The sequence below is a fragment of the Pseudorca crassidens genome, chromosome 7 (genome assembly GCF_039906515.1).
Source record: "Pseudorca crassidens isolate mPseCra1 chromosome 7, mPseCra1.hap1, whole genome shotgun sequence".
NCBI lineage: Eukaryota > Metazoa > Chordata > Mammalia > Artiodactyla > Delphinidae > Pseudorca > Pseudorca crassidens.
The window spans coordinates 26,065,309-26,092,487 of NC_090302.1; the positions used below are offsets into that span (position 1 = coordinate 26,065,309).

Consider the following 27,179-nt stretch of genomic DNA (forward strand, 5'->3'; position numbering starts at 1 on the left):
ATGGACATCTTTGGGGGACCATGTTCCTTCATATCACAGGGAGTAAGAGAAAACAACAGCTAGAGAGCACTGAAGGGCAAACCCAGGGAGGCAAACATTCACCATTAAGTCAAAGAAACTAGAAACGAGAGGCAGAGCCGAGAAGTCTGTGCATCAGGCAGACACAGAAGTGGAGCAAAGAACAAGGACAGAGCCAAGTCCAGATAGAAAGGGTCCAAGATATCTGAAGGACGGGGTGGGGGTAAGAGACAGAGGGGTCCACACGCACTTCTGTTGGGTCTGATTGGGTCAGCCCTGTTTAAGACTCAGAGTCAGGATAGCCTTATGGCTTGGCCATTTCTGGTCACCACCTCAGTCAGTTAGGCTAGGGTATGCTGCATTAAGAAATAATCCCCAGGGCTTCCCTGGTGGCGCAGTGGTTGAGAGTCCACATGCCGATGCAGGGGACACGGGTTCGTGCCCCGGTCCGGGAGGATCCCACATGCCTAGGAGCGGCTGGGCCCGTGAGCCGTGGCCGCTGAGCCTGCGCGTTCGGAGCCTGTGCTCCGCAACAGGAGAGACCACAACAGTGAGAGGCCCACGTACCGCAAAAAAAAGAAATAATCCCCAGGGCTTCCCTGGTGGCGCAGTGGTTGAGAGTCCACATGCCGATGCGGAGGACGCAGGTTCGTGCCCCGGTCCGGGAGGATCCCACATGCCGCGGAGCAACTAGACCCGTGAGCCACAACTACTGAGACTGCGCGTCTGGAGCCTGTGCTCCACAACAAGAGGGGCCGCGATAGTGAGAGGCCCGCACATCGCGATGAAGAGTGGCCCCCGCTTGCCGTGGCTGGAGAAAGCCCTTGCACAGAAACGAAGACCCAACACAACCAAATAAATAAATAAATAAAATTTTTTTAAGAAGAAATAATCCCCAAATCTCAGAAGATACACTATAGATACATCATGAGTTGGCAGGGAGACTGAGGAGGTGTTGGCGAGGGTAGGTGCTTTCTTTGCTCATCAGAATCTCTAGGGGACCTAGGCTGAAGGAGCAGGCCCGTCTCAGATAATACCCATTGCAGTGTCAGAGGGAAGAGATCCCTGATGGCCTTTTACTGGCGATTAAATTCTCCGTCTAGCTCTCACTTCCTCACAGAACTCATTGTCCAGAGCTGGAATTAGTTACTAGGCTCCATCTAACCACACGAGAACCAGGAAGTACAATTCTACCATGGACCCAGAAGGGACTTTGGGGAGAACAGAAACATCTAGAGAACAACACTAATGGCTATCACATCTTGAAAAACACATGGATCCTAATGTACACAGGTAGAGAAAGTGCCAGATTCCATTGGAGAGGAAGTAATAACTGAACCGGATGTTGAAGGACAAGGTCCACCACGCCCTGGGAAGAACTTGTGCAAAGGCCAAAAGCAGGGAATAGGCTGGTGTATTTGAGGGGTGGCAGGAAGTGCTGGTGGCTGCACAGAGGGTTCAGTGGTGGAACAGGAAGGGACGAGTGGGTAGGGCAGGAGGGGCCAGCTGGTGCCTGATTTCTGTGCCTCCCTAAGGAATTTGCCCTTGACCTGTTAGAAATGGCAGGGAATGATTAAAGATTTTAAGCATGGAGTAAGATGCTCAAATCTGTGTTGTAGAAACATAGCTCTGACTGAAGGGTTGGGGCTAGACTGGGGGGGCCAATCCTGAAAGCGGAGGCCAGTTAAGGAAGATAGGTGCTGAGAACCTGACATAGGAGTGTGGCAGGAGAATGAAGACTTGAGACACTTCCTGCGGAGGTTTCCCTCTTGTGATCCTTTATTGCTTGATTCTGTTTTTTCTAGACACTTCTTATTTTGACTCCAACACCAAAAGAGATGGTAATTAGAATTAGAAGGTGTTCTTTCTCATATATTCACGTCCTCAGCATGCATCTCAGACGCTGCATCCCTGGCCTCTGCTCCCAGCTCCATCCAGCTGGCATTCCTTTCCGCTCCCTGGCACTGTCTAGCTGAGGAAGGCGGTGGTGACTCAGTGTCTTCAGTGGGGCTTCAGTGCACTCTCTGGCCTATAGGGTCCAGTGCCTGGGTCCTGCCTTGTGGGCCCCTCTGCAGCTTCTCAATTATCTTTTGCTGCTCACTGGGGGATGACCTCTTTTTTTTTTTTTTTTGCGGTACGCGGGCCTCTCACTGTTGTGGCCTCTCCTGTTGCAGAGCACAGGCTCCGGATGCGCAGGCCCAGCGGCCGTGGCTCACGGGCCTAGCCGCTCCGCAGCATGTGGGATCTTCCCGGACTGGGGCACAAACCCGTGTCCCCTGCATCGGCAGGTGGACTCTCAACCACTGCGCCACCAGGGAAGCCCTGGGGGATGACCCTTGAGCACCTGGGCAAGCCCTCTTAATCTGTTTTTTTCCCAGCCACGGGACTGGGCTTCTGTCTCAGTTTCAGCTTCCCATGTATTTCCTGCCTTCAGAAGGTTGGAGTTCAGTCACCCACACCTGGATTTCTCAGTGGTCATCACTTGTCCCTTATTCCAGAGCAGTAGTTCTTGAAAGTGGTCTGTAAACCTCTGGGGGGTCACTGAGACCCTTCAGGGGATCCCCAAAGTCAAAACCATTTTCATAATAATACTAAGATATTATTTGTCTTTTTCCATTCTCATTCTCTCTTGAGTAGGAATTCCAGAGGGTATCATAATGTGATGCGTCAATATCTGGAAGATCTGTGTAACTCAGTGAGCCAATGTTTTTCTAATGACCAATGCATGATGTTACAAAACATGAATCTGTAAAAGAACTATTCAAAACACAAGGCAGGACTTCCCTGGTGGCGCAGTGGTTGAGAATCTGCCTGCTAATGCAGGGGACACGGGTTCAAGCCCTGGTCTGGGAAGATCCCACATGCCGCGGAGCAACTAAGCCCGTGAGCCACAACTACTGAGCCTGCGCATCTGGAGCCTGTGCTCCGCAACGAGAGGCCGCATTAGTGAGAGGCCCGCGCACCGCAATGAAGAGTGGCCCCCGCTTGCCGCAACTAGAGAAAGCCCTCGCACAGAAACGAAGACCCAACACAGCCAAAAATAAAAATAAATAAATTAAAAGAAGGCTCAACATTAAAAAAAAAAAACCACAAGGCAGACCAATGGATTTTAATGAAGCTGAGTATGAAAAGTGCACTGATATGATTTCAGATTCCACATTGCAACTCATGTTTAAAAAGTTACCATATATTGAGTTTTCGTGTAGTACCAATGAAGAATAACCACAACTATTTGAAAAAAAAATACTCTTAAAATATTTTCCCTTTCCAATTACATATCTTTATGAGGCTCTATTTTCTTATATGCTTCAACTAAAACAATATATCGCAACAGATTGAAGGAGGAAGGAATTTAATATCTGACACTCCAGAATTCAGCTGCTGCCTGGATTCTAACTGATCAGATCCCCCCAGTGGAGCTCCCTCCATTCCGGGGTGGGTCTCAGTCATTTCCTCCGAGATACGAAAAATCCCTAGCCCTGGTACCTTTCAAAGCTGGCCTGACTTTGATTCCCAACTCAAAGTGATTTCAGGAAAATGTATTCTGTGAGCCTCACTTTCCCTGTTTAGAAAACGGGGGTCAATACTTAGGAGGCTGTTCTCCTGCCCCAGCTGGGAGGGCAGGCCTGGCTCCATTTTCTTAACCGTGAGCCTGTTCTGTCCAAGGACTGGTTACATCTTGCAGTCGCGTTGCCATCTTGCAATCACAGGATGGCAGATCTGATGCCCTTCAGAGCATGCAGAGTAAATTGCTGTCTCTGTAGAACTGAGAGTAGGAAAGGGAAAAGTCAGCACTCTATTTGCTGCCCCGTCATTGGCCATTAGCACAGAGCTACCCAGCACATAGATGTTGGGTGTGAATCACATGACCATTTAAATCACCCGCCCCCCGGTGTGTTCTTCACGCAATGGTTATAACCCTCTGGCACCTTAAATGAGGGCAGTGCAGGTGGAGGAAACACTGACATACACAGGAACGTGTTCCTAGAGTGTCAGCCCCCTGAGGACAGGGACCCTCTGCTCTTACTCACCTGTGGATCATTTGGATCCGCAATACCCAGAATGGCGCCCGGCACACAGGAGGTGCTCGAGAAGTGCGTACTGAATGAGTATGTGTGAGACGTGAGTGCCCAGAGGAAAAAGCCAGGACGTGAATACAGCACGCATCTTTGGGTGATGGGACCTCTATTTCCTTTTTTTCTATCTCTTTGGATTTTCCCAGTTTCTATAAGAAATAGGCATTACAGTTACAATGGGGACACGTGAGATAAGCTTTGAAATAGCTTGAGTTCAAATTGTGACCTGGCTACTTGCTGGCTGTGAGACCTTGGGTAAGTTGCTTCTCCTCCCCGTGCCAAGTTTCCCCATCAATATTAATAATATTAATAATAACAGCCTCATGTGGTTGTTAGGAAGATTAAATGAGATAATGCCTGTAAATAGGTGACGTCTGGTGCTAGGAAACACAGGAAGCACTTGATTAACATTAGACTGTAACTTCGTTGTCGTTTGCGTACTGATCGTGATTGGACATTTCCGTGGATACCTGGAGACTTGCCTTGAAGGCTTCAAGAGAAGAGTTGGTGGGGTGGAAGAGTTGTGGGGTGGACAGAGACCTGGGCTGGAGCTAGCTGACCTGCCATTTACTGCCCAAGTGGCCTCAGGCAGGGGCACTAACTTCTCTAAGCCACTGTCCTTTCTGCCTCACAGAGACTTTTGTGTGAATCAAGAGGACGTGATGATGTGAGACGCCATCCAGGTGTGAGGCATTATTTTTATTACCTAGGAAGTTAGAAAAAGGTAAAAAGGACTCCCCAGGCCTTTCTCCTATCCTTAATAGGATTACTGCTCTCCTTCGACTTGAACAGAGAGTTCCTTGTCCCTGAAAGCCACCAGGGCCTGGTCACGGGGCAGAGCCTGCAGCCAAGGGTGGCTTTTCTGCCAGGCCCAGCGAGGCTGCTGCTTCTAGATAACCCTGGTCCTCCCTTTCTCCTGCCCCAGCGCTTCCCACACAGCTGCGGCCTCATTATCCAGGGTGACTGAGAGCTTCGGAAAGGAGCTTAACCAGGGCTAGGCTTTCAAGTGTTCATAATAAAGCTTCAAAGTTCACACCTTCATTAAGAAGTGAAGAGTCAGGCCTCGCCCCACTTCTGCCGGGGCTATTGTTCCCTTCCCATCCCCATCCGGCTGCAGGTTCAAAAGACAAGCGGGATTGGTTTTCTTTGTCCAGACAGCTCTCCTAACCAGAAAGGCTAGACCTGTTTGTTAAGAAGAGAGAGCTCTATCCTGCAGCCCCCTTCAGAAGTGCTGTGAAGGTTTCACAGGTGCTGGGGAATTTGGGCATTTCTCAGGGCTGCAAAGGCTGTGTCTGGGAGGCAGGACTGGACTTGTTCTGTGGGGTCTCGAGGGAGGGGACCTAGGACCAGTGGGCGGAGATAAAGGAGAGGGTAGGTTTCAGAATCCTAGAAGGGAGCGCTCTTTACTGGGCAGAGGTGTGCAAAGGTGGACCTTGGCGTTTGGGGAGGTGATGCTCTCCATGTCAGTGGCGAGTGCAAGAGCAGGGGGACTGACTCTTGGCAGGGAAGCTGCCGAAGACGTGAGGCTTTGGCTGTGAAGTTCGGCTGGCAGAACTTTCAGGCCCCTTTCAGCCATGTCATGCTGAGATCTCCTGACTCCTTGACCTCTGCTTCTGCATATTGGGCCACTTCCCAGCTTTTCCCTTTCAAGTTCCCCTGTCCTCCAGACTCCCAAGTGTGGACGTCTCCATAAATGCATGTGTGGCCTCCCTGTCTTTTCTGTTTTTCTTTTAGCTATTTGAGAGGGAAGCTATCGAGACATCTCGGAGCCTCCTTTGTTACCGAGAAAGCATTTGCTTCCTTTGGTTACATGTCGAGGTCCTGAGGGATCTGTTTCCTCTTCACCGCACCCTGCTAGGACAGGGCCGAGCTCAGAGAAGCCCCAGGCATCAGTCAGGGCTGGGGCACTTGTGAGTGCTTCTCCTGGGTAGGAGAGAGCCTCACCAAAGAGCCCTCTCTCCTCCCCCCACCCCGGGAAAGGAGGGGCTTTTCTGTGAGGGCACCCGCACTTTGGATGGTCCTCTTGGTTTCATGATGAGCAACAGAGCAGAGGCTGATTTTCAGGTGAGACAACCTGAGTGACTTGGAATGCATGACTGCAGATCACCAAGTTTCACAAGCAAATTTTTTTCCTTTCTATTGAGCCGAAAAAGGAAGGTGAAAAAAAAAATCCCAGTGTGTTGGAAAGATGATGGGCTTTGTAAACGGGCCTGGGTGTGGGTCACAGCTCTGCCACTCGTTAGCTGGAGGACTTTGAGCATGCCACGTCAACTCTCTGAGCGTCCGTTTCCTCAAGTTTCATCAGGCCAGGCAGCAAAAATACCCATCCTGTACAGTGGTCCTAAGGTTTAATGGCAGATGCCATGGAAGGTTCCAGAGACCCTTATTAAATGTTAATTCCCTCTCCCCATCATTATATTTAATATTCAGTCTTTGGGAAATTGTATTAATGGTCTCTTAATAAAAGATTATCCTATAGTATAATTATTTACATTTTTAAATGTTCGTGCATGTCATTAAGTGAGAACGTCCTTTTGTCTTTTAGTTATCTCTTCTATAGAAATATATTTGTGTATTATGTTGTACGTACAGGGACGTTTGTTGTAGTGGTGTTTGTAATAGCCAAAAATAGGAGCTGGCTTATATGTTCCACAGAGCATTAAACAAACTATGATTATATCTATACTAGGGAATACCAGGCAGGCACTAAAAATACCAGGCAGCCAGTCTAGATGAGCTGACGTGGAAAGATGTATTGGGATGAAAAAAGAGTCAATTGCAGCATAATGCACAGCGTGATACCATTTTCTAAAAGGGAGATGTATGTGTCTGTATAGTTATATGTGTACCAATGCACAGGAAAGGTCCTGGAGGAAACACATCAAACCATGGACAGTAGTTTCTAGTGGGGGACGTGGAGTGGGATTGGAAGAGTGGGGGTAAAGGGAAGGAGCTTTTATTACTGCCTGTTTATATAACTGTGTTGTTGGGATGTTTTACAATGAGGATATATCTACTTCTTACTAGAGAGGAGAACGAAAAACTATGCAGACCATAAAAAGGTCTGTGGTTGCCAGGGTTTGATGGGAGGGAGAAGTGAATAGGGGGATCGCAGGGTTTTAGGGCAGTGAAAATGCTCTGTACGCTACCATAATGGTGGGTCCACATCATTATACATTTGTCCAAACCCATAGGATGCAGAGCAGCAGGAGTGAAGCCTAAGGTCAACTATGGACTTCGGGTGATTATGACGCGTCAGTGCAGGTTCATCGACTGTAGCCAGCGTCACCACTGTGGTCGGGGATGTTGTTAACAGGTAGGCTTTGTATGTGTGGGAGCAGGGGAGATATGGCGGATCTCTGAACCTTCCTCTCAATTTTTCTGTGAACCTAAAACTGCTCTAAAAAATAAAGTCCTAAAGAAAAGATAGTAAGTAAAAGATTGCACCTTTCACTGCCACTCAAAAGGTGAAGCTGATACTGGCAAAAACAGTTCCATGGATCAAATTAAGCAACTTGTCCTTTCCTTTCCCTTTCAAGGAGTCAAGACTGCTAGGACTTAGAGGAAGCCATTTATTTGGATATGGAGCTGGGCTGGGTGAAGTAGGCCAGATGGAATTCAGGACACTGCTGACCTAGACAGATGTAGGAAAAACATTCATTTGGTCATTCTTTTATTCAACAGAAATTTATTAAGGGCCTATCACCTTTTAAGTGTTGAGGATAACAAAGTAGAGAAAAAGCCCTTGTCCTAACAAAACTTGCAGTTGACTGGGCAAAGGCTGGGGTGGGTAAGATAGATAATAAACAAACCCACTTTAACGTGAGTTTAGTGTTCTGCAAAGACAGATGCATCAGGACAAAGGGCTAAAGGGTGAGAGATGAGGTGGAAGCAGGGCTGGATGCCGGGTGTGGGGGGCACCCTTTGAAATAGAATCATCAGGGATATCTCTCCGGGGAGGTGCTGTTTGAGCAAAGACCTGAATCAAACAAGGGAGCGAGTCACACATCAGAATGGAAAGCCTTGGACCGGGAAGAGCGGGGTGTGGTCAAGGGAGCAGCAAGAAGCCCCTGGGCAGTGGAGGCAGGTCATGGGAGCCTCACAGGGCATGGCGGGGACTTTGAATTTTTTTTGCACACATCGAGAAACCACTGGAGGGTTTCGAGGGAAGGATGACGTGGTCTGGCTACATTTTGAAAAGGGCTGTTCTGGCTGCTTTGAGAGAAGAGAGAGGGTAGGAAGGCAGGCGTGTGAGGCCTATTGTTAAATGCACATCTCTTGTAATTTTCCAAGAGGGCAATGATGCCAGTTTGGGTGACAGTGATAGCGGTGGAGGTGGTGAGAAAGGGTCAGATTCATGCAATATTTAGGAGGTAGAGCTGATAGGAGTTTTGATGCTCTGGATGGGGGTTGTGAAGGAAAGAAGGGAGTTGAGGATGAAATGTTTGACAAGCTCTAGGCAAAGGTGCATTTCCACAATCAGAAAACTGTAGTAATGAACCCCCGTGGAAAGCTTTTCAGTTCTCCATGTGGTTGAACTCCGTTTCTGATTGGACCCTCACATCTATCCTCCAGAGAACTGTTGTCATTTGACAGATGAAGACACGGAGGCTCAGATGTGCCTTGCCAAAGGTCACAAAGCTGCTACTTAGAGGAACCATGTCTTGATTCCCTTAAATCTTACGCTCAGGATGGGTCCAGTTGACGGTCATCACTGGGTCTGGTTTTTTGCTGGCAAGTGGAGGGGCGCGATCTCTAGGAGCTCACGATGGAAGGTATTTGTGAGCCAGGTAAGTGCAGGAGGAAGCTTCAGAGGAGATGGGATTTCAGCACCTGTTGTTCAGTCCCTTTCAAATGCTGGCAGAAGCCGGCTCAGGCTACTGCAGCCTGTCTGGGCCACCAGAAGCAGGTGGTAGCCGCTGAAATCTCCACGGGGTGAGGCCAAGAGCGACTCCCCTCACCAGGTGCCGGGCACAATGGGTTACTTGTCAGGGAACTGACTCAGGTTCCCTAAAGCCATCCTCCCAAAAGGCTCGGCCCCTCCCACCACCTCCTTTTCCTCCCCTCCTCTCATCCCTGGACCTGCTCAGAGCACTTCCCACCCCAGCTGTTCCACTGAAAAGACACTGTGACTGGCCGAAGCCAGTGTCCCCTTTCTTTTTTTTTTTTTTTTTTTTTTGTGCGGTACGCGGGCCTCTCACTGTTGTGGCCTCTCCCGTTGCGGAGCACAGGCTCCACGCAGGCTCAGCGGCCATGGCTCACGGGCCCAGCCACTCCGCGGCATGTGGGATGTTCCTGGACCAGGGCACGAACCCGTGTCCCCTGCATCGGCAGGCGGACTCTCAACCACTGCGCCACCAGGGAAGCCCCAGTGTCCCCTTTCTGCTCTCTCCTTGCCCCTCCGCCCTTCCTGCAGCATTCAGCCCTGCTGACCCTTCCCTCCTCTCGTCCCATTCTCCTTCCTTCTGCTCTGTGCTGTCGCCCTCCTCTGCTTCTTCCCCCACACCAGCATCTTATTTTTCAGCCTTGCAACTTCCTCCTTTAGCTCACGGTCCCACGCCAAACCTGGGTCTCCCAGCTCCAGGTTTTCAGTTCTTGCTTCTGTAGAGATGCTCCCAACCTGTATCTCCAGCTGGGACCTCCTGAGCTCCCAAAATCATTGCTGCCTGGATCTCTGTCTTCCCAGGCGGAGGTGATAGTTGTGAAAGCAGCTGGAGCATCCAGGGAATGGAGAGGTGGTCTCTTCCACGTGGAGTGGAGATGATGAGACTCAGCAGGGGAGGCTGAGACCAGACCGTGAGGGGACCCAAAAGCCGTGCCAAAAGGGCTGTGTGCATCTTGGATTCAGGATTAAAAACAGAGGTTTCTGGTCCCAGAAAAATGACAAATTGCATTTTGGAAGAAGAATCACTAACCAGCCTTGTGGAAGTTGGACTGGACTGGACGTTACTAGTCCATGAGAGAGGGGGAAGAGAGCTGAGGAGTGGCCAGCTTTGGAAAACATAAGCAGACACAGTCTTCTGAGGAGTGGATTGGGTTTGAGAGGAGGTGGAAAGGAGAGAGGGAGAAAAGAGGGAGGCTGCAGCTTGCCTCCCAGCAGGCTTGCCCCCTGCTGTGTTGGTCTCTCTCCCTGGGACACGATGTATATATATCCTCCTCATTTTTTTCCTTCCTGGTGCTAATTTTTACGGTTCTAGATGGGAAAAAATTTTTTTCTGTGAGGCCAAATGGATTCATTAATGCTTTGCTCTAACCAACTGGGTGAATCAGCGTGTTTTCAGTTTGTTTATAGGCTAGTTTTATAGTTTACAACACACTTTAATTCAAATAATTGCATTTGAGTCTCACAGTCAGGCAGTCAAGTAGATGTTGTGATTGCCAATTTGCAGATGAAAAAAACTGAGGGTCAGAGAGAGGTGACATGTCCAGGGTCTGACAGCTATCAGTGGCAGAGTCAGGCCTTGAACTCCTTGGGTCTTTTAACTCCTTGGCCAGCACTTCCATCGGGCCATGGGTACTAACTGATTAAACCCATCGGGGTGTCTGAAATTTCCAGCATCAAACACAAATAAGCTATTTAGTAGACATAAACTGCTTTTGCCTGCTCAGGCTACAAATCCCTCCTTTTTGGTATTTGCATCTCTGTTAGTTAAGATAATGCAAGCTGCTGTAACAAGCAAATCCCCAAATGCATAATGTTTCAAACACGATGGAATATTCACCATGGGTATTCCTGTTTGCTAGGCAGCTTTCCTCTAAGGGGTGGACATTTAGGGACCAGGCTCCTTCCATTTTGGGCATCTACCCTCTTCTATTCATGGCTTCTAAAGGTGGCTGGGAGGTTTTCTTCTTTGTTTTTAATTAATTAATTAATTTCTGACTGCGTTGGGTCTTCGTTGCTGTGCGCGGGCTTTCTCTAGTTGCAGCGAGTGAGGGCTACTCTTCATTGCAGTGCGTGGGCTCCTCATTGCAGTGGCTTCTCTGTGGAGCACGGGCTCTAGGCGCACGGGCTTCAGCAGTTGTGGCTCGCGGGCTCTAGAGTGCAGGCTCAGTAGTTGTGACGCACAGGCTTAGTTGCTCCGCAGCATGTGGGATCTTCCCGGACCAGGGCTCGAACCCGTGTCTCCTGCATTGGCAGGCGGATTCTTAACCACCGCGCCACCAGGGAAGTCCCAGCTGGGAGGTTTTGATGGGCCTAGAAGCAATACATCTTACTTCTCCTCACTTTCCATTAGCTAGAACTTAGTCATATGGATATACCCACCTGTTAAGGAGGCTGAAATCATTCATTAGAATGTGTATCTAAGAAGAAGAGAAAACAGATTAGGGAAAGTGAGACAGATACCGCCACAGCAGTGGTGAACCATTGTTCCCTAGCTCTCAGCCCACCAGGCCCAGTGGAATTTCCTGCTTCCTACCCTCCATTCTCCTTATCTAAGATCCAGGATGATTCAGCCTGGATGATAATACTAAGTGAAATCACCTTACTTCACTCCTGCACGCGATGATTGTTTTAGGTATTGACACATGACCCACACTTGTCCGGTGAACCTCAATCCTAGGATTTTATTAGAACTTTTGGCAAAGAGAACCTCTCCTTCCATTGGGGTTGCTGAGGTGTGAAGATATGAGCCCGGGCAACCATTGTGTCAGCATGGTGGGAGAACAGCCGTGAGAATGAACCCAGCTAATAAGAAAGCAAGACTGAGAGATAGAAAGAGATGCCTTTGAGTGATATCCTTTGAGTATCTAAATTCTGACATGTCAGTACTGATCAGTCCTTCCCCTGACTTTTTCGACTAAGGTATCTAATAAACCCTTTAAAATTGCTTTTCTTGAACCTAGTTCAAATTGAGTTTCTATCACTTATAAGCCAGAGGCCTAATAGAAGCCCATTTGCAAAACTCTGGGACACCCTGCTGCCCCTTCCCTCCATCCTCCAATGTGATGGCACTCTGCTCTCCATGAGAGCACTCCCCCTGCTTTGAGTCATCCCATTGCCATATGGCTGGACTGCTCACTTTCCCACTTGCTTTTTTTTTTTTTTAACACAGGAATTGTTATGAATCAAATGCAACATGTGTTGCCTTCTAAAGAGGTCAGAATGATTTAGAATCACATTGATTTTTTTTTATACCCTACAGAAATGATAGCAGAAAAACTTGTTTACAAGGATGTAAACTCAATATAGGGTGCATCTCGGTCTCACATGGGTTCCTCATATGAATGGACCGGTTTTGAATACTGTGAGGAAAAATTCTTCTAAAAACCAGTCACTTATAGGTGTTTTAAAAGTCAGAGTATGGCATCTATTCATAAAGTTTTCACTGGTACAAAATCATGGCAAAAATCTGGTAGAGTATAGCGGGCATGTGGCATCACATTTATACACACACACACACACACACACACACACTTTAAGAAATTGAAACTGTAGCATTGTTGTTAAAGAAGTTCAAAGAAAACGTGTTGGAGCTTTGCAAGAAGTTCTGGGGCTGTTGGGAGTTCTGTTAGAGAGGAGGCAAGAAGTCTGCTTGGTTTGGATTTCCGCTGCTGGAGAGGGTTTTAGGAACCCAGAGAGAGTTTGGAGGCCAACCTCTCGCCCTCTTTCACAGCAGGCTCCAGCCACACTGGACCTTGGGCAGCTCCTCACACATTCCACAGTCTCAAACTTCCTTAACTTGTACCTAGGACATACTCCCCATACTTCTTCACTTAGAAAATATCATTTGAGATGCATCAAATGATACCACTTCTGTGAAGCCTTCTAGGGAAGAGTCGGTCACCCTCTTCTCTGTGTCCCATGATCCTTTGCACATACCGCCATGTTGGAATTTTTCCTATCGTACATTTTTGTGGATGGCTTCTGTGTTCATCTCCCTGGCTTAACTGTGTGTTTCTTGAAAGCAGAGACTATGGCTCAGACATCTCTATAGTTCCCATAATTTTAGGCTAGGACTTGGCATGTAATGGATGTGTAAAAACAAAAAAATCATATAAATGGAAAACACAAAGCTTATAAAATTGCACAACAAGATTTATGGGGGAGAGAAAGATGTTTGCTTAGCTTTGAGAAGACTGATAAGGGAATTGACAATTCAAAGAGATAGAGCCAAAGGGTCATTCTGGACAAGCAGATAAACTTTGTGTGTACTTCAGTCTGTGATTGAATTATTTTTTCTTGATCACTTAGGGAAGAGCCAAGACAACTTAGATGAGGACTTGAAATGAAATGACTTGGTTTTCCTACTCGTTCCATGTAGACTGGTTATTATCCAGTTAATACTAGGGTTACCAGTCTGCCTGGGAAAGCTCAAGTTTGCACCTGCTGTCCCTACTATTTATAGTGCCCCAGTTAGGTCTCAAAAAAGTGTACCAGTGTGGATATAAGTTCTTTCGCCACCCTATTCATGGAGAACTCTGTTGGCCTGAGATATCAAAGACAGAGTTGGACTAAGAGACAGTTTCTTGTAAGTTGAAGAGGGCCTTGACTCTAGCTATTCTCCATGTCTCAGTGGTCAAGAAGGGGAAATTTCACTCCTGGTGCCCTTCTGTTGCTTTCTGAATGGGAAGAGGGAATTTTACTTTCTTTCTGTATTAATCTGTGACCAAATAAAACATTGGTGTTATCTATCAACATTTTAATCCATACAACAACATTGTAATAGAGAGTAGTAAGTATTTTACAGATAAAGAAGTTAGGACTCAGAGAAGTTAAGTAAATTGCTCAAGAGCACACAGCAAATAAGGATCAGTCCCAATGATAACCTCATTTTGTCTGACTCTCTGTCATGCCCTGTCCACTTTGCAGCACTGCTCATAATTTAGAAACTGTTTTCACAAACAGATTCCCTTATTTTGGAACTTATTTTCTCTTGTCTGAATTATTAGGTATGAAATAAATTCTGCCTTTCCAGAGAAGACCCTGTTAGACATCTCTTTGTTGTAGAAGATCATTCGGGTCTATGAAGTTCAGTCTGTAGGTTATTGGGTTGTTTCTGATATGAAATAAGGATCGGGTTTTTGTGAACAAGTGGCTCTGTTGTAATTAAACTCAGCAATGATCTTTTGACTTAGGAACCATTAATATGTAATTAGGCAGGTTTAACTGGAAAACATTTTAATTATTTATAATAGGGACAAGCAAGAGATTCAGGAGTGGGGACTGAAATTAGACGGCAGAGCTAATAATGCTTTGCCCTGTGATTATTTCAGCATTGAGGATCACAGGGTTGCTTGCAATAGCAAAAAATTGGAAACCGCCTATAGTTTATTCCATGCAATGGAATACCATGCAGCTGTTGTAATAACTGGTTATAGATACTTACTGATGTGGAAAGATAGATCCAAAACCTAGTTAAGGGCAGAAAGCAAATTATAAAGCCATATGCATTATGAGACTTAAATAAAAATTATGCACACCTAGAAGAAGTTCTGGAACGGTGTCTAAGTCTCTCTGCTGTCCAAATTATGGATCGTTTTCTTTTTCCCTTTTCTGGATTTATTTGAATTGTCTAAGTTTCCTAGGTAACATAAATTATATGTACATTTTTAAGTTAAAAATTATTAAATATATAAGAGAAAAGAAAGTGCTTATTTCTCTCTCATCACTATCAAAAGACTAGGGACTTCCCTGGTGGTCCCGTGTTTAAGACTCCGTGATTCCACTGCAGGAGGCATGGGCTCAATCCCTGGTCGGGGAGCTAGGATCTGGCATGCCACGTGGTGCGGCCACAAAAAAAAAAAAAAAGGCATCAAAAAAGAAGGAAATCCTGCCATATCTAAAACATGGATGACCCTTGAAGACATTAGGCTAAGGGAAAGAAGCCAGTCGCAGAAAGACAAATACTGCATGATACCACTTGTATGAGGTATATAAAATCGTCACATATATAGAAACAGAAAGCAGGGTGGTGGTTGCCAGGAGCTGGGGCTCAGGGGGAAATGGGGAGTTGCTATCCAATGAGCATCAAGTTTCAGTTATGGAGGATGATCACGTTCCAGAGATCTGCTATACAACATGGTGCCTCTAGTTCACGTTACTGTAACGGTGCACCTAAATTTTTGTTGAGGGTAGATCTCATGTTAAGTGTTCTTACCATAATTAAAAAATAATAGCAATAAAAAATAAAAGCTGTGTGTGTCCCACAGAACAGTTTCCCACAGCTAAGCCCTCCGCCACTATCTACAGGGTACTTGCCCCAGCCTCCCTCCTGAGGTGATGAGACATAACTCTCAGTTCCGAAATGCCTGTTACATGCTAGGAACTGTGCCGCGGGCTCTCCCCTGTGAGATTTTCTTTAATCCTCCTATAAAGCCAGTAAAGTGGAGATTATCATTCCCATTTTTCAGATGAGGAACTGATTCTGAGGGTCCTGAGATTCCTGATGGAATCGCTAATTCTAGAAGAGGTTCTGCTCTTTTAGATGAACAGCCTGCTCGATGCCAAGCCCAGAGCTCTTTAGGAGAATAGCAACTAGTCATGGGAACAAAGTATAACTATGAATGTAAGCAAGAAAGAGGAAAGCAAGCTGACAAAATGTCCCCTTTGCCTCTGAGGTTGGGACTCCGGTCCCACTGTGCCCTGAGGCCATTTATACAGTTAGTGCCTGGAGAAAGCATTTGTTGGAAAGAATAATCTATTGCACCTTAAAATGAATGGCTGCTTTGGGCTATCACATTTATCAGCTACTATTCACCAAGCACTTCCAATCTGCTAGACCCCACACTGAGTACTTTGCAGACACCATTTCATTTAATCCTTATAACCACCCTATGAGGTAGGTACTTTTATCCTCATTTCTGCTAATGAGGAAATTGAAGCTTGCTTGAGGTGAAGTATGTTGGTCAAGGTCACACAGCTTGTGAGTGGCAGGACTCCAAAAATCTATGCTCTTAACCACAGTGCTACTTTGCCTCCAGAATTAAAAGGAAAAAGAAATTGAAGGAGAGGTCAGAGGAACAAACCTGAAGACCTGGAGACTTGGTGAGGACCTGGGACCAGCTAGAACTTTGTGTCTCTCCCAGTGCCTCTTGTCCATCCATGGCCAGATCCTTCAGATTCCTTTGTGGGAAGGTACTAGGATGTGTTGTGGTGTGGCAGGATAGAAAAATCATGGGTTTTAGATCCATACCGGTTGGTTTAAGTTCTTCAGTGCCACCCACAAGCTCTGTGAGCTTAGGTAAGCTACACAACCTTCCCAAGCCCTGCGTTTATGGCAGGCTCATTGGGATGTCTCGGTGAGGAAAACAGGTGTGAAAGTGCCTGACACGGGCTTTGGCAGGTATATTAGTCAGGCTATGCTAGGCCATGTTGAGGTAACAAATCCACAATTATTTTTCATAATAAAAACTCATTTCTCCATTCACATGAAGTCCCATCCTGGTCAGACAAGCCCCCTCATCTTGTAGCTCTATTGTTTGTTGCTTCCAAGTCACCCAATAGAAAAGTGATGAAGGCACCCCAGCTCCAAGCTGCCTTGGCCCAGACATGGGACACATCACGTCTGTTCATAGTCTGCTGGCCAGAACTCAACACACAAGCCCAAGCAATCACAAAGAAAGCTGGGAGAGAGAGGGGGAGCACGTGGATGGATATTCAGTGCAGAGGGTTGTTCCATGATGTGACTGTTTCCTTCTCTCCTACTTCCAGAGGTGTTTTTTGGAGCTGAAGTTCATATATACATCTAAAGCTATTAGTCAGAAAGCTCTTTGGTTCTAGGTAAGTGGATTCGGAATCTTTCACAGCTTTTTTCTATGTTGTACGTGAGGAGAAAATATAAGTGAATTATTCTGATCATTTGACTTACTTTCATTGTCAATGGCAAAAATTCAGAATTAAATCAATAACAGCACTGCATTTTGGGAAACTAGTTAAAAGGACTGAATGCCACTTAAAAAAGAAGTCTCTTAATCTGATGTGTGTACATATATTTTATTTTTGCATTGTATCACAAATAATTAGAACTAATTTGCCTTAGTGATTGTTTGCTTGTGCATTCTTATCTCACCTTGTTCCACAGGATTTGAAGCAGCGCCTTAGAAATTACAGAATACTGTAACAATTGGTTCTTCTGCTTCCTGTCCCCACTCCCCACCAGTCATTCTCTACCTTGGCACCTAGGAGATCTTTTAAAATGCAAAGCTGATCAAGCCACATCTACTTAAAAAGAAAACAAAAATTTTCTAAGACTTTACTCTGTTCCCCCAAATCCTTAGCCTGACAGCACAGTCTGCCATGATCTACCTTTCCAAACTGTGATAGCTGTGCTTTGTGTCAGTCTAGCTAAGCAGGAGCTATGCCCTTCCCTGTATAATTCTGAGTTCAAGTTGTCCACAGATAAATTTGCTGTAAGGGAGATGAAGGTGGGACTCATAATATTAGAAGATTTCTAATGACAAGGTATAACATGGGAGGCCATGAGTATGTCAGATGTCCACTACTAACATGTGCGAAGTGTGTACTTTGTGCCAGGCACTGGCCCAAAACCCTTACAGCTACTAACTTGTTTATTCCTGCTGAATAAATCCATTGAATCCTATTGTTATTCCCATTTTACAGATGTAGAAAATGAGATTAAACTAACACAACATTGTAAATCAACTATACTCCAATAAAAATTAATTAAAAATAAAAAAGAAAATGAGATTAAACCCCTTACCCAAGATCATGCAGTCAGGATCTAGACTCATGCTGGGTGACTCCACAGCCCATGCTTTTCATTATTACTATAATTATATACTACAGAAACTTCAACAGAGCTTCTGGGAGATTTTAATTCCCTATGAAAGAGACAAAAAAAGAGATGATCTCTTTTTGTATGGATTATGATAACTAGAATTTTCAGTCATCTCTTCACAAACTTGGGATAAAGCTGAACCCCACAGAGTTCAGAGCTGATAGAAACTCAAAAAACTTATTTATACTCCATTGGTGCTTGTGTATGTGAGTGGTTCACATTGCAATCTCCACTTAATTAGAGCTTTCCTTGAGATCAAATTGTCCCATTGGGTATGCCATGGCATGGTCAGGATAGCAGAAGTTTTGCTGCACTAACAAATAACTCCCAAATCTCTTACAAAAGAAGTTCATTCTTTGTTCATGCTACATGGCCATTGTGAGTTGGCCTGGCTCTGCTTCAGTGGCCGTATAGCATACAGTGTTCACTTTGGTATCCAGAATGATCTGGAACATTGCTGGTCACTGTAATAGAGGGAAAGAGCAAGGCAGAGTATGCACTAGCTCTTAAAGACTCCACTCACAAGTGGCATGTCATTTCTGCTCACATCTCATTGGCCAAAGCAAGGTGCATGGCCACGTAAGAGTCTACAGGGTGAGTAAGTATAATCCTCTTGCTGGGAGGGCTATTAATTTGGGGGAACAGTCAGTTTACCATGAGACATTGATCCCTTAGCCATAGGGTGTATGGACAGAGGCTGGGGTGATCAAAACGCTCTAGAGATCATCTTTGGCCATAAGTAACCTTTCCTGTTTACCCCAGTGTACTGTACAAATATCTTTTTCTGCACCATCAAGTAAAAACAATAGAGAATCTTGACTTTGATTGTCTTACTTAATTCTCACAAGAACTGAGGCACTAGGGCACTGTTAGTTTGAGCCCAAATCCTAATATCCTAATAATTATTATCCTAATAATCCTAATACAAAGGCAGGACTGGAATTGGGGATTTTAGTCTCCATATACTCAAGGTTCTTTTGGCTCTAATAAAGGATACTCTGAGTTCGGTCTGCAGAATCTGTGACCTGAGGAGCCAGAGTCCTGACCCTCCAGCCCCACTGGCATCTGTACACCTCTCTTCCTGCCTTGAGCTGGCCCATTGACAGGGGTAGTAGTGACCACCCAGGCTCAGGGATAACCAGGGAGAGTGTTAAAAACATATATGCTACAGACTGTATTTTTTCTTCTTATTAAGGCTCTGGAGACAAGAACATGACAACATTTTGGCAGCTGGGACTGTAGCCATGTGTGAGGAGAAAGTGATTTGCATGAGCAATGCAAAACCACCTGGTTTATTGCAACTGACTCTGAACAAGTTAAATGAATCAGATTCCCAGTTGGATACTAGAGGAAGCTAACTTACACACACACATACACACACACACACACACACACACACACTCACAGTGCAAAAACCTCTAAAAAATACAACCACCCAACACTCGGGTTCCATACAAATAAACTACTGGGAACTTCTTGCCCGCTTGTTCTCCCTCCCCAGCCTTAATTTTCCTGATGAGCTTGTATAAATTCTCTTACCTTGGTAGCTTTATGGCTGGGCTTCCTCTTCCCACCTCTCTATGGACACCCTCAGGAAGGATGTGCTCCGTGGTGCAAAGGAGCTAGGGCAATGGGAGTGCTTGTCCTGTAACCGTCGGCAATTTGAACTTCCCACCAGCCCACCTAACTGAAGAATCCTAGGTCCCACTCTGGACACGTCACCAAACTCCTTGGCTGATTCTTCTGCACGCTGAAGTTTCTAAACCTTGGCCTTAGACTGTCACATGCTACTTATGGATCTGTCAGGCCTTCTCATCTCCTCAGCCTCCCAGGGTTTCTACTCTGTCCTTGCCAGATACTAAAGTAAAGACATATCCCAGCAATGCATTTCTTTGCTGGAAAGGCCATCACCAGGGTTGGTTACAGGCTGATACAGGCTAGGAGAGATGGTTGTGTGTGTTGGAAAAGACAGACCATGGTAGGCAGGGTCATAAAGAAGGCCTTGTGGTGTAAGGAAAGAGCACTTAGCAGGAGGTTGAAGACTTGATTTCAAGACTGAGTTCAGTTACTAATCCTGACAATGCTGAGTTTACTTGGGCTCTCACCCTTCGTTCATTCTTTAAACAAACATACCTTAAGTGCCTACTCTACGCCATTACTATACTGGCTGCTGAGGCATAGCTTGGTTGTAGCCAGCCTTCAAGATGGCCCACAACAATCCCTGTTCCGATATTCACACTCTTGTGAATATCGCTCTCCCACAATGAATAGAGCTGACCTGTGTGACCAATAGGATACGGTAGAAATGGCAGTCTGTGATTTCCATGGCTAGGTCATAAAAGGCACAGTGATTTCTGCTTTGCTTTCTCTTGGAATTCTCACACTGGGTAAGCCAGCCACCATGTTGTAAGGATGTTCAGCAGTGCTTGGAGAGGCCCACGTGGGAAGGAACTGAGGCCTCCTGCCAATAACCAGCACCACGTGAGTGAGCCATTGGGGAATAGCTCCTTCAGCCCCAACCAAGCCTTCAGATAACTGCAGCCCATCTGACATATTGATTGCAACATCAAGAAAGACTCCTATCCAGAGCCAGCTATCAAAGCTGCTTCTGAGTTCCTGACGCACAGAAAAGGTGGATAAGAAATGTCGGTTATTTTAAGCTACTCTGTTTGGGGGCACTTTGTTAAGCAGTCATAGAGAACTAATAAAGTAGCGAGCAGGACATACAAGATCCTTACCCTACCTTCATGGAGTTATAGTCTAGTGGGGTGGGGATGAGGAGGAATAGACAAAATGATGAAATCAAATGAATAAGTATAACTTGTGGTAAGTGCTGGGAAAGAAGCAAGCAGGGCGCTGAGCTGAGATATGATGAGACATGAAAGGCAAGCGCCTTTAATAGGTCGGGCAGGGAATGCTCCCCAAAGAGCTAACGCTTAAGCAGACACTGAGAGCTAAATAAAGGCTCCTAGAGGTGCCACCCGGCCCCCAGACAGAGAAGCTCCACCTTAAGGATAACAGAGCCTCCCAGCCTGCTCTTGACTGCGCACCTCTGACTTTTTCATCATTCGAACTTCTTACTTATAATAAAATTCAACAGTCTCCATATGCTTAAATGTAGCACATATCACCTGTGCATTAATTAGCATACCTCCTCCCTTTAAGATGTGCTTCCTCCTCACCTGAGCTGTTTGCCACCCTCCGATTTGTGGTCCAGTCTACTCTTTGTTACTCTTCTCCAAGTAGACAGAGTAGGCAGGCATCGTTTTTTCATTCATGGGTATGTTCCCGGAGATTCAGCGGACAGTTTCTGCTAACTGGCTCCTACTGAAGCCTGGTCTGGTGTCCAACTTATAGTGCTGTTTCTAATAAGGTGAAGAAATAAACTGGTACCTTGTCTAAGCCATTCATTTAGGGGGGCCTCTTGATTGTGCCATCTTAGCTCCTCCTTTCCCTAGTACAGAGGGCCAGCACCATTATGTGGGGTCTTGGAGGGTGTGGCTTGGGGTGGTCCCTTTATTCTAACAGCAGTGAGAGAGTCATTGGCGGGTTTTAAGCAATAAAGCAAAATGATCTCATCTGTTCTTTAGAAAGTTCACTCTGCTTATTCCCTGGGTCTGTACTCTCCAAGTCTCAGGTTTCTAATTTGTAAAACAGGAGTCTGAGATAGAATTTTCCACAGAATTTTCCACCCTGCTTATCCCCACAAAAGGTCTCCTTTCCAGGCTAAACATGCCAGTTCTTTCAACCGTCCTTCACACAGTTTGGTCTCTTCAGAAGCCTGATTGTTCTCTGTGGAATGTACCTGTGGCACGTCCTCTGGAATTGGGGTACTTCAAACCCAGCTCAACACTCTACCCATTGTCTGTCCAACCTGGGGCAGAGCAGGGCTGCCAGCCCCCTTGTGAGATCAGTTTTGACATGTGTTAACTGTCATGGTTTCAATGCAAAATCCCTTTGCTGCTACTCCTGAAGGTGAATTGTATGAAATCATTCCTTGATACTGAGGCTGTTCCCTCCTCAGTCACCCATCGCACATTCTCTCTGCAGTTGGCAACACCAGGGCAGAAAAGACCAGGGGTCCTTGCAGGACGTTTCCTCTGAGATGGTCTTGGGACAAGAGATGGCCTAATTGGGATTCCAGGCATCTTCTCTGCAAGAGTGGCACGTTCTTTTGAAAAGTGGCTAAAGAGATGATCTTTGCATTCGAAACATTTGAATCCTAGTTCCAAAGAGAATCATCTGAGAATGATGCTGTGGATGGGTCTGAAACCTAATGGGGAGTTCTCGTGCAAAGGATCATTTCTGCCTGGAGTTCAGATAAAAGTTCACACTTGCTAATTTAGATAGGAATGATACCTTTCCAACTGGGGTGACGGGTAAATGCTTCCAGAAACAGCTTCTTTAGGCAATGAAGCCACAAATGGCTGCCTTCAGAGAGAAGGGGGAAATGGTAGACAGAGAAGAATTTAGGTCAGCCAGAATGAGGCCCCAAAAAAGTCAAGTTCAGAAATAATTTAACAGATTGGGATCCAAAGAATACGTCGTTTGCCTTACAAATGACATTCACTTTGAAAGTGAAAATGAAATTGGAGAAAGCAAAATTGCTGCATAATGGGTCCTGGAGATTGAAGAGAAATGATACCAGGGGAGAAAGGAGTTGTAAAGCGTTCCTAGTTAAGCATGGAATTAGAATGAATGAATTTTGGCCCATATAGGGTCAGGGGAAGAGCACACAGATAATGGCCTAATCCCAAGCAGCTCCAAAACAATATTCATTAGCAGAGGGTCTCAAGCACTTGACAAGCATGCCTGGCCAGATTCACGCTGCCTCCTCTGAAACTGCTCATTCTGGGAGGAACTCTGATAGAACAAGACCACTTAACTCAACAGTTACGCCAAGGAAAGATGGAAAAAGACTTTTACCCTGAATGTCAAGGGGCCTCGAAAGAGCTGGGGGGTGTGGAAGGGGGAAGAAATGATGCACATTGAAACTGAAGTAGCACCGTGGGGCTGGCAGAACCTCGCCCTGGCAAAATAACAATCCCTGGCCACCTAGCAGAAGGCACATGGACTTCTGCCTAGGGACATCTGGGCTTTATTCCTGGTATAATGAACGGATTCTCTGTGAGATTGTTAGACCAGACACTTGATCTCTGTGAGACTCATTTCATCCACTCCCAGGACAAGCATAATCACATCTATTGACCCCTTTCTGGTTCACAGAGATAAAGGCTTGCACAGTGCTTTCATCAACGCTGACTTCTCCTTTAAGCCTCACAGTCGTTCTACAAGGGGCATGACTGGTTCCATTTTACGGAGGAGGAAACTGAGGCCCAGAAATGTGAAATGACTTGCCCAAGGTATAGACCTAAGCGGAAGAAACAAGACTAGAACATAAATAATCCTATTTCACATACAGGGCTCTTTCTCTGACCCCCACAACTACCTACTGAGCAAGAGAGAAACTGTGAGCGCTGTGGCTGGGATAGAGTATGTTGTGGTGAACAGCATGAGTTTTGGAATAAGCCGACTCAGTTTCACATTCCAGCTTTGCCACTTTCTAGTGGTGTCACTAGGTCACATGAGCTTTAGCATCTTGTTTATAAAATGAGGATCAAAATGGTACCTCGAGCACAAGCGTATTGCGGATTCAACGTCCACAGAGTGTTTGGTGCCTCACATAGCAACTGCTTAATGGACGTGAACTTGTTCTCCTAGTCAGCCATGGGAACGTGTTGCTGGAAACGTGATTAGGAGGGATGGCTGTGAAGTCAGATGACATGGGTTTGAATCCTGACTCTGCCATTTAGAAGAAGAGTGACCTTAAGAAAATTATTTAACTTTTCTAAGCTTCATTTTCCTCATCTGTAATATAGGATAAATACTTGTCTCATATTGTTGTTGTGAGGACTAAATGAGATACTTGAAGAATGCATGGCACTCTGTGAGTGCGCCAGCATTATTCTCCATTACAGTGTTATTGTATTGTGGCTGGTTCAGGAAGAAGAGTTAGGGCCTTATAAAAGTGACCAGTTCCAGAAAACCAGTACCCACATCTACACGCAGTGAATCCAGGGTTGCTGAGATTATAACATGGGGTTATTGGGACCTGAAGAGTGGTTTGCTCAGTTCCCAGACCTGGAACTGTATTTGCATTTTAGCATCATCTTAATCTCAGTGTGTTTCTTCTCCCCATCATGCTTTTCAGTGAATACGATCTCATCACTGTCTATAATGGCTGCTTGGGATTCCTACCACCATCTATGGGTTCTCATTTTCAACCCAGTCCATTAGTTCATTCACTCATTCCTTCCCTTCCTCATACATTCATTCACTTACCCATTTATCTGTTTATCCTTCTATTTCACAAACATTTCTTGTGTATCTCCTTGGGGTCAGGCCTTGTTTGTAGAGAGCGTAGCAATGAATCAGACACGGCCATACCATTCTAGAGCCAATAGTGTCCGGAGGATCTGAGACATGTGTATAAATCCCAAAGTACAAGGGAGGACAAGATGAGGATCACTATAGAGATGGTTAAATTGTCAGGGAGACAGGGCACACTGATGGAAACTCTTCAATGGTGTTGGTCAATTCCATGAGCCTCCTGTTGGTTAAATGTCAGAGGTCACTTCTCAATTTCTATTTCTTTCTCTCTTTAAGACCCCAAAAGTCCCTACCTCCCAGTCAATTTCTTAGTAACAACCTCTTTTCTTTCTTTTTAAAAAATTTTTTATTGACGTATAGTTGATTTACAATGTTGTGTTAGTTTCAGGTGTACAGTAAAGTGATTCAGTTATACATATATATACAAATATATATATTCTTTTTCTACATTTTCTTCCATTATAGGTTATTACAAGATATTGAGTATAGTTCCCCATGCTATACAGTAGGTCCTTGTTGGTTATCTATTTTATATATAGTAGCGTATATATGTTAATCCCAAACTTCTAATTTATCCCTCCCCACCACATTTCCCCTTTGGTAACCATAAGTTTGTTTTCTATGTCTGTGAGTCTATTTCTGTTTTGTAAATAAGTTTATTTGTATCCTTTTTTTAGATTCCACATATAAGTGATATCATATGATATTTGTTTTTCTCTGTCTGGCTTACTTCACTTAATCTCTAGGTCCATCCATGTTGCTGCAAATGCCATTATTTCATTCTTTTTGTGGCTGGGTACTGTTCCACTGTGTGTATATTTATTTTATATATATTATATATATATACGAGATCTTCTTTATCCATTCATCTGTCGATGGACACTTAGGTTGAACGATCTTTTTTCTATCCTGGCTAAAAGTGCCTCCTTGTTCAGGTTAAAGCTAGCTGTTGCAGTCAATCCATGACCTAGACATTGACCTAGACATTCACATGTCTGAGCCTCAGCTAGATGCGTGATGGGACCACTAAGTGAGATGGAGGATTCAGGAGCAGAGTGGGTATGATAGAGGAAGAGACAGCAAAGAGTCTTGAGTGTGTTGAGATCCTAAGAGACATCCTGGTAGAGGTTTCCATGTATAGTTAGGTATTTGGGTCTGAAGCTCGAGGGAGAGGTTTTGGCTGGAGATACTGATTTGCAAGTCATGATATGGATACACATATAGTAGAAGCCATGTGAGTGGGTCCATGACCCAAGAAGAGGGTACAGAGTGAAAAGAGAAGGGAATCCAGGACAAACCCTCCAGGAACATCAGAATTTAAAGAGTGGGCCAAGTAAAGGATCCAGAGACAACTACCAGTGTGGATGAATGTAGATGAGAGAAAAACCCAAAATGAATGCTAGTTCAGAAGACAAAAAAGAGGATTCTAAGAAGAACGATTCTAAGAACCTTGTCAAATGCTTTGGGTAAATCAACTAAGGTTAAGAACTAAAAGTTCACTGGGTTTGACAAATAGGAAGTGACTTTAGAGGTGGACTGACAGAAGAAAGAGACAGGTTGCTGAAATGTGCACTATTCCAAGAAAATAATGATAGGATGCAGGGGTACAGGGGTTAGCTTTGAAAAGAAGCTTCCCTTCCTAAGGGACCACAAGAGAGGAAATTATAATAGAAGAAAATATAGTTAATTTTGGAAGTGAATGGGAAGGGATCTGGGGGAATTTATATGTGGTGACCTTTACTATGGGAAGTAAGAGATGATTGAGGTAGTGTGAGAACACATGTAGGACAGGACTTGAGAGGGGTGATGGTTTGGATCAAGTTTGTGAAGAGTGGGAGAGGGGAAGGGATAAAAATTGAGGTCAGATGGATGATTTTTCAAGGTCAAGATTTTAGAGGTAGATGTTGGCAGGTCATAAACGTGAGTTCCTGGAATGGAAGAGAAGTGTATGTAAGTAGGTTAAACAAGACTTTGGAAGAGGAGATGTTTTATAGATCTTGAGGGCCTCTGAGATGGCAGCAGGGGCTGGGGGTGGAGAGTAAGGCTGTGAACCAATGCCAACAGTCGGCAAATCTGTGTAGTATCTACTTCATGCCAGACACTAGATGCCATGGTGCCCGGTAAACACAGGGGATAAATTTTAATATAGTCAGTGTGAGACAGAGGTGGGGATAGGAGACATGGTATAGCCTATAGTCCATGCAATGGTATAATTGTGACTCGTGGAGACAGGAGGGTCTTTGAATCACATGGGAATGGAAATTCCTATAAACGGCAGTGGGGGACTAGGAGAATACTAACCACCCGGGTTATGTGGGCTCTGTGTTTTAAGGGTGTGGTGGTAACGGTTGTGGACAGCTGAGCAGCCTCCCCTAGAGAAGGCTGCAAAGAAGCAGATCATCAGGGATACCACGTGCCTAGCCATGTGTTAACTGCTTGAATAACGACAGCGTTTGGCCCTGCTCTGAGGGTCCCTGGAACCTTTTTGAGCACCCATCTGTGCTGCCAGACCTTGATGGGTTTACTGTTTCTCTCCGCTCTGTTGGCTAAGCCCTACTCACACAGGGATAATGAAGGTCTCATTTGCCTCTGACAATATGGTGCCTTTCTGCATAATTTACATGTTTTCTCCAAGACTCAGACACTAAGTAATGAACTAACAAATTCTGGTGCAGGGTCTTGCTACTGATACATGGAAATCCAGACTCTGTACCTTTATTCTTCTGTGGTGTCTCCCAGCACAAGTCTGCAGCATGGAAAGGTGTCTCTCAGTCCTGGTCTTGGCAGGCACCTGTCAAAGAGAGAACTTGGACTTTTCAGGATGACTGGTGCTAGCTTTATGTCGCTGTCACCTCCTGAAACCCAGTAGCAGTCAGCTGATTTATAAATACTTCTCTGAGATTGGATTTTGTTTCCAATTTGTAAGAACATTAATGACCACTTATTGAGCGCTTAC

General features: G+C 45.4%; 1 long non-coding RNA gene across 2 annotated transcripts in view; it reads left to right on the forward strand.

Moving 5' to 3' along the window:
- LOC137227598 (uncharacterized) overlaps nt 1-27,179 on the forward strand; it is a 199,491-nt gene that overhangs the window by 109,446 nt on the left and 62,866 nt on the right. Inside the window, exon 4 of one of the 2 annotated variants that reach the window (XR_010944927.1) lies at nt 16,747-16,815. The exons of the other annotated variant lie outside the window; for it this stretch is intronic. This is a non-coding gene — a long non-coding RNA (uncharacterized lncRNA). Of the gene's footprint in view, nt 1-16,746; nt 16,816-27,179 lie in introns of those variants that run through there. 2 annotated transcript variants of the gene reach the window in all.